Source organism: Poecilia formosa, unplaced genomic scaffold, assembly GCF_000485575.1.
Source record: "Poecilia formosa unplaced genomic scaffold, Poecilia_formosa-5.1.2 Scaffold2450, whole genome shotgun sequence".
In the NCBI taxonomy this organism is placed as follows: Eukaryota; Metazoa; Chordata; class Actinopteri; order Cyprinodontiformes; family Poeciliidae; genus Poecilia; species Poecilia formosa.
Genome location: NW_006802389.1, coordinates 1 through 7,804, shown reverse-complemented (window position 1 = coordinate 7,804; position 7,804 = coordinate 1). Strand labels below are relative to the sequence as shown.

At 40.7% G+C, this 7,804-nt stretch overlaps 2 long non-coding RNA genes across 2 annotated transcripts; one reads left to right on the top strand and one right to left on the bottom strand.

The window, feature by feature from the left end:
* Positions 1–952: 952 nt before the first annotated feature.
* LOC107835424 (uncharacterized) lies at positions 953–6,381 on the top strand. The gene is made up of 2 exons (XR_001661242.1): positions 953–1,139; positions 1,225–6,381. It is a non-coding gene; the product is annotated as an uncharacterized LOC107835424 (long non-coding RNA).
* LOC107835425 (uncharacterized) lies at positions 1,407–7,798 on the bottom strand. Its single transcript, XR_001661243.1, has 3 exons — positions 6,828–7,798; positions 5,698–5,700; positions 1,407–1,898 (listed from the first exon to the last, which is right to left on the bottom strand). It is a non-coding gene; the product is annotated as an uncharacterized LOC107835425 (long non-coding RNA).
* Between the last annotated feature and the right edge of the window lie 6 nt (positions 7,799–7,804).

The window sequence follows — 7,804 nt, the reverse complement described above, 5'->3', positions numbered from 1 at the left end:
AATCTGTTGCTAAGAGATGAGTGTGTTTACTGGTAACCAAGTGCCACAAAGTAAACTTCAGATTTTCACTTTTGCAAAATTTACCAATGGTAAATGTCTTGTAGTCTAATCAGGTAAGCATTATTTTGAAAGATCTTGTGTTTTTTTTTAACTATATAACTTGTTATTAATTTGGTGTTGAGAGATAAACGGGTTTTTTCTGGTAACGAACTGCCACGATGTATAAATTGAGATTTTTACTTTTGTGTTGAATGTGTATTAAATATATTTACCACTAATGACTAAAAAATTAATTTTCTACAAAATTCACCATCTGCACAATTCTTCTTAGTGCAAAATAAGTAGTTTTTCAAAAGAGCTGAAGAAATCTTATGTTTTTTTGAACAATAACAATATTTGTTGATAATTTTTACTTTTGCAAAAGTAAAAATCAGAAAGCAGTGCACAAACATTATAATAAACATTGCTAATGTAACTACTGTTCACATTAACAGTAGCCTTTTTCCTAAAATAAGCTTTTTAGCTATTTTGTTTATTAACCATCTTTAGTACACTGAATGGAGGAAGTCATTGTATAACCATTTTGACTACTGGTAATTTCAACACTAATTTTCACATACTGAATGGAGTAAATCCATGTTAGTCAACATGCTTGTGACTCTCCACGTGCTATTGAGTACATTGCAGTGTACTTTAGCGTTGAAGCTAATTTTTAGCATCAGATTGCTGGGTTCCAACCGACAGGCACACTTTGGCAGGCCCCGTTGAAATTTATTCAGAAATTTTGTAGTTATAACTAACTGTTCTTGACATACTGTTAATTCCCTTCTTACCCTTCCGCAGGTGGTCTCTTTCATCCTCTGAGCTCAGGTCCTTTACCAGACGCCTGGGAGCTTGAGGGCTCTGCGCAGTATCTTGGCTGTGCCTAGGACTGCACATTTCTGGACTGAGACGTCTGATGCTGTTCCTGGGATCTGTTTTAGACACTGCTCCAGTTTGAGGTTGACTGCCCCGAGGGCCCCTGCAGTCCTCGGCCCTGTAGACACAGGGTGAATCCAAGCAACCTGCGGCCTCTTTGCCGGGAGTACCGGACTCCAGAAGATGGTGTAGACCCGCTGATTTCTGCCACAATCAGTTTGGTAAATGCCAGGTCGCTGACAAATAAAACTTTTGTCATTAGGGATTTCTTTTCTTCTCAAGGATTGGATGTTTTATTTATAACAGAATCATGGACAAGTGGTTTGGGCGACTCCAGCATTATTAATGAACTTGTACCCTGGATCTGCGGCTATTTTAATGCTCCAAGGATGTCGGGCTCCGGTGGAGGTACAGTGACTGTTTTTAAAAGTTGTTTTACTTGTAAACAGTTCCCTCTGGCCTTGTTTAGTAGCTTTGAGATTAATCTATTTGAACTCGTTAGCTCTCACACTGTGCTTTGTGAGGTGGTCTATCAGCCACCAAAGTACAACAAAAACTTTTTAAATGACTTTTCTGATTTCTTGGCTGATATCATGCCAAGGTATGACTGAGTTCTCATTGTTGATTTTAATATTAATGTCTGTTGTCCTACTTCACTTATGGCTCAGTCATTTCTTAATGTTATCGATTCAGCCACCAACAAATCACTTCCCATGATGGTACCTCCAGCACTTCACTCTCTGTTCCCTATTGTCTGAGACATTCGCTGAGCACATCGTCTGTTGAGGCCTTGTCCTTGATGTATTTATGGATCTTGGATGTTTTGTCCTGGACAGTGGCTCTCACACTCACTTGTCCTCTGCCTCCTTCCTTGGGGCTCGTGTACAGTCAGAGTGCTGGATTTTCGGTGGAACACTCCATGTATGGTTAGTAGCTTCTTAGTCTTAACATCCGTGGGGTTTATCTACTCCTTTGGCCAGCTAATTATTTATTTATTTATTGTCACGCCCAGCTCAAAGGCGATGACAAAAATGGGAGAGAGACGAGCGGCTCTATAGAAACAATAATTTATTTTATGAAAAACTATGCTCTGGGAGATCTGCACAGCCAGTCAGAGAGAAGTGTGAGCCAATACTGCTCGTTCCGGCCTGGTCCGGAGGGCAATCAAGCAGACTAGTGACTGACTAGATGTCAGTATTCATCAGCTGCCGGTGTATTCAATTAACAGTCCATCTACCTGCTTCCTGAAAAGAAACAAGAAAAAAGATGTAGTGGACTATAGACACCTACTGAACAGGAGGGGATCATCACATTCCCCCACCCCATAAAAATGGAGTCCCTACAGGAACTCCAAAAGGACACAGCAATTTAAGTGAACAACTAGGTGACATTTACAATACTAACAGACTTTGCAGTCTTACCATAACCACCCATTCAGTCCCCACCTCAACAGCTCAGCCACCCTAGACACTGGAAAAGCCTATACGAAACTTGGAGAGAAGGGGAATGAAAATTAAATACATTAAATCTAAGCATATGGTGCTCTGGATAAAGCATCTGCCACAATAATATCCGAACCCCTAATATGGCGGATATCCAGGCAATAGGGCTGCAAAAACAACATCCATCGCATCAATCTCCGATTCGGACACTGCAATGAATGCAAAAATGTTACGGGGTTGTGATCAGTATGGACCACCAGATGAACATTGCCAGAATCCAGATATATTTCAAAATGCTGTAAAGCCCAAATTAGTGCCAATGTCTCTTTTTCAATGACAGAATGGTTCACTGGAAATGGTTGAATTTTTTAGAGTAGAAACTCACAGGTCGATCAACCCCCATCATCATCTTGCTGAAATAAGGCAGCACCTGCATCTACATCACTTGCATCCACATGCAGGTCAAAAGGATGATCCAGTCGTGTAGCTGCAAGAACATAGGAGGAACAGAGGACAGATTTGACATCATCAAAAGCTTTCTGACAGGAAGCTGACCAGGTGTACTTCACTTTATTCTTCAGTAAATCTGTCAATGGAGAAACTGCAGTAGAAAAGTTCTTACAAAAACTGCAGTAGTACCCCACAAGACCCAGGAACCGCTGGAGTTCTTTTTTTGTTGGTACGGGATACTGCAAAATTGCAATTACTTTGGCTTCCACTGGACACACCATCCCTTGCCCCACCACCTTACCCAGATAGGTAACAGTGGCCTTAGCAAACTCACACTTGGACAAGTTAATGGTCAGGTGTGCTTCAGCCAGTCGTTCAAACAGCTTACATATATGAGCCAGATGTTACTTCCACGTATCACTAAAGACCACCACATCATCCAAATATACGGCACACCCTTCCAACCCAGACAACCATGTTCATGAGATGCTGAAAGGTTGCCGGTGCATTTCGCAATCCGAAACTCATTACAGAGTAAGAGAACAGACAAAAGGGAGTTTGGTCTGTTATATACTGGATCTCTCTAGCTCTCTCAGACAATGGCACTTGCCAGTAACCCTTCAATAAGTCAAATTTGCTGACAAACTGAACTGATCCCACCTGATCAACACAGTCTTCCATGACTGGCAGAGGATAAGCATCAGATTTTGTAACAATGTTCACTTTCCGGTAATCTGTACAAAATCTAAAACTTTTGTTAGCCTTCTCCACCAAGAAACAAGGTGATGCCCAGCTAGATGCAGATGGTTCAGCAATACCATTATCAAGCATGTACCAAATCTCCCCCTCCATTACCTTCCGCTTCTCTTCAGATATCCTGTAAAAGCTCTGGCGAATCGGCTGTGCCTCACCTACATCGATATCATGTTGGATTAAGTGAGTTCGACTGGGCACATCATCAAACAAACAATGATGCTCATTAAACATAGCAGTCAACTCAGTGCCCCCCTCATGAGACAAATGTGCAAATAAAGAATCCAAATTCCTCAGTGCATCAGAATTTTTAAGCCTGCCAGTCAACAAACTCTCATTAGGTGGAATCACCCCATTGTTTTCAAGTGCACACAAGAAACCCACAGAACAGCTCACATAATTCCTGTTTTGGCCTCACTGCATTGACTTCCTGTATATTTTAGGACTCATTTTAAAATTTTGGTCTTGACTTTTAAGGCTTTTCATGGTGAGGCTCCCAAATATATACTGGATCTTTTAAAGCCTCTCTGTCCACCTAGGACTTTGAGATCTTCTAATCAGATGTTGGTGACGGTACCCAGAACTTATTTTAAAACCAGTGGTAATAGAGCATTTCAGGTACTGGCCCCGTAGCTGTGGAACGTTCTCTCTCTAACATTGCGCTGCTCTGATTCCACTTTGACTATGTCATTTATATACAAATTGAATAATTTGGGTCCCAACACTGGTCCCTGCAGAACCCCACAAGTTATGTTTAGTAAATCTGATTTCTGATTATCTAATTCTACAAATTGTTTCCTTTGTCCAATGTAGCTTCTAAGCTAGTTTAATATATCCCTGTAATTCCATACCTTTCCAGTTTTTTTTTTAGTAAGATGTCATGATTGATGGTATCAAAGGTTTTATTTGAGATCTAGAGAATACACTTGTAGAGCTTTGGAACATATCGTCACTGCTGTAGACGGAGGGATATCAGCGCCATCTTTGGGGGCCATAAACATAACCGACAAAAACAATATTCTCGCAGATTTTTTGAATCTAAGTTACTTAAAATAATTTAGCTATGGTACGAACTTGCTGCGTTATTGAATGTAATGTCCGATCACACGACTGAAACGGTAAAAAGATGGAAAATGGACTTTCATTTCACTATTTTCCTGCTGGGAAACAATGCGAGGAGGCTAAGCTATCGGAGCTAACGAAAAGAAAACGAATATCCTGGGTGTCAGCGGTTGAGACGTCCTGATATTACGTTCTCCGACTTCCCCAGATACCTACAAGTTTGCTCCAGACATTTCCATTCTGGTGAGTGTCTAAATTTGCTTTGTTGGTGTTGTGTCATAATTTTTTTTGCTATGATTTTGTCCAAGTGTACTCATGTTCAGCTTATGTTGAATTCATTTAAGTGGGTCAACCTTGTTTAGGTCGGGCTTATATTGTTTATGTAGCTTAGTCTGAGTTTTGTCAGTGGACATAGAGGTTATTCCATTATTGTGAAGTAAACTATTTAAGTTTTCTAGTGTTATCAAATTTACAGCATTAATGCTGATGTGTGTTCTGATATGTCCTCTTCAAGGCAAGCTGACCTATGAAATGGATTAGCTCAATCCTGACTGGGTTCCAGCGCTGAATCTGGGTCACTGCAAGGTAAACGCCACAACATCAGACCGACATCCGCGTCAATTAAAGAGGCGATACAGCAAGACCATGGTGGATCAGCAAGTTACTGAGACTGTTTTCATTATTTAGCCCAGAAGAGTAAAATAATGAAAACACAGTAGCAGAGGCAATAGAAGAGGAGCAAGTTGGAGAGGCTGACAAGGAAGAAACCCCAGGAGAGAAGCTCAGCAAGGCTGCACACTCTGAAGAGGAACATAAACCATTTGTGTTGAAATATGTGTACAGTTGGAAGTGGCTGTTTTCTCTCATTTAATAATTTAATGTGGTAAACATTCATGAAATGTTTGATTGAAGCACTTCAAGTTGCATGTAAACAGGTGAAGAAATGAATCACATTTTAAGTAAAAATTTGATATTTAAAGTATTTCAGGTTATAAACATACACGTAATGGAAGATTAGATTTTTAAATAAATATTTTATGTGATTAAAGTAAACAATTATATAATCAGACACCTGCTTGTTACATGTAAGCAAACTGTCAGGACACTGGGTTTTTGGGTTTATTTTGCTTTATTTTGTTCATTAAAATACCATCCACATAAAGTACGTCGACTGCCTGCTGTGTTTGTGTCCACCGCCACACCACATCATGGCAAACCAGATGAAAGAGTCCATCTTTAAACATTTAATGTGTAATTAAATAATAAAGTAAATTTTATGAAATAGATCACACTTTAAGTAAATATTTGTTGTATTTAACATATTTCAGGTAAGTGAACATGTAATTAAATAGATCCTGTCCTAGAATTTTATGTAATTGAACATTACAGGTAACAAATATGATGATCGACTGAGGTAATACATTTTATGAACATTTTTTAAAAATATTTTTTAAATATAATTTTGGTTAAAAAATAAAAAAAGGGATCAAAATGGAATAAAAATATGCCTAATCTATGTGGTTTAGCAGAATAATTTCACATGGATTTTGAGTTAATAGGTCACATGACCTAGAAGCTATTGAAGAAAAATACTAAATTTTGACTACAGAAATAGCTAAAAAATATAAAGTGTGTTAAAATGTAATAAAGATGAGTGTGCCTCATCTATACAGTCTAGTAGGACAATTTCACACAGATTTTGAGTCAATGGCACATGATTTGGAAGCTAGTGAAGGAAGCATTTAATATTAAAATTATTGAAAATATTGAATATGACTTAAAATTTTAATAGAGGATAGTGTGCCTCGGTTAATAGCATGAATTACCACATTTTTCTATCAGTTGGTCACAAGACAAGGCATTTATTTACAAGAGTGTTTGGTTCGCAAATTGACGGTCCCCAATGTGAACCTCCGAGCGCTTGAGGAGGGAGCAGTAGAGAACAGCTGGCCGAAATTAGTGTTCATAAATCGGATCAACCTTGAGCTAAACGCCCCTTACTCCATGGAGCGCGGATATCCAATATCCAACTTGAAAACAACTTCGCTGTGGTCGGTAACACAAAGAAAACATAGGTGTTCTGACTAGTTTGTTTTGGTCTGTGGCCAACAAAGATGGCGCCGAGCGACTGCGCGAGACGTACACGTCACATGAAGTGATGTAGGTTCCAAAGCTCTATTGCGAATTTCCTTTTATCCATACTTTATTCCTGCAGGGTATCTGATTACTGGTAAGGCGTAGCTGTTTATCGCACAAATCTTGTTCTTGCCATTGAGCTGGCTTCTCAGGACTTGCCTTATTCGTTGGAGGTATTTGGCTGTGGCTCCTTTCCTTGTGACCTCATTGAGGTTGCCATTTGCTTGTGGTATTCCCAGGTACTTTTAACTGTCCTCTATCGCTGCTATTGTTTTTTCTGGGAGTGAGACCCCTTCTGTGTGGATGACCTTCACTCTCTTTATAACCATCCGACCACACTTCTCTAGTCCAAATGACATCCTATTGTCAGTGCTATAGATCCTGGTGGTGTGGATCAGTGAGTCAATCCCATCCATGCAGAGGAGGTAACTTATGGTGACCCCATTCTTGAGTCGGTATCCGTAGCCAGTCTTGTTGAAGTTCGGAGCTGTCCCATTCTTCCAAACAGCGATGGTACTCAGAAGGGGATCTCCCCCCGTTTGATCCTTCCAGCCTGCCTCACCCGGAGAGCCAGGCCGCTGCTGCTGGGACCTCTGTCCGTGGAGGGCCGGCTCCTTCGCCCAAAGAGGCGCAGGCGATTCTTCTTTGTGGCTGCGTCCTTGGCGCGCCACCTGTAGCTCTGTATGTTTTTCTTCTTGCTGCCGCCATTCGGATCACAGCCACGGGGGGCATCTGCCTGCGCCTGCTTACCAGAAAGTAAGCAGGCGCTTTCTGGCAGCAGGCGCTGCCATATGAACTGTCGCCATATGACAGTTCATATGGCGTCTTTGATGGTGGCTATGGTGACCCACATCTCAGTGAAGTCTTTTTTTTTGCTATTTTACGGTGGCTCACCGCGTGCAGTACTAGCTGTGTGTCGAAGAGTGCACGACGGCTCTGACTGGGAGGATCCCATAAGTCTGTTTGGAAGGACAGGCCCCTCTTGTTGGGGTTTTTAAAATTAACTCAAGACCTGTAAAGAATCAGACACAGGACCAAAGAGG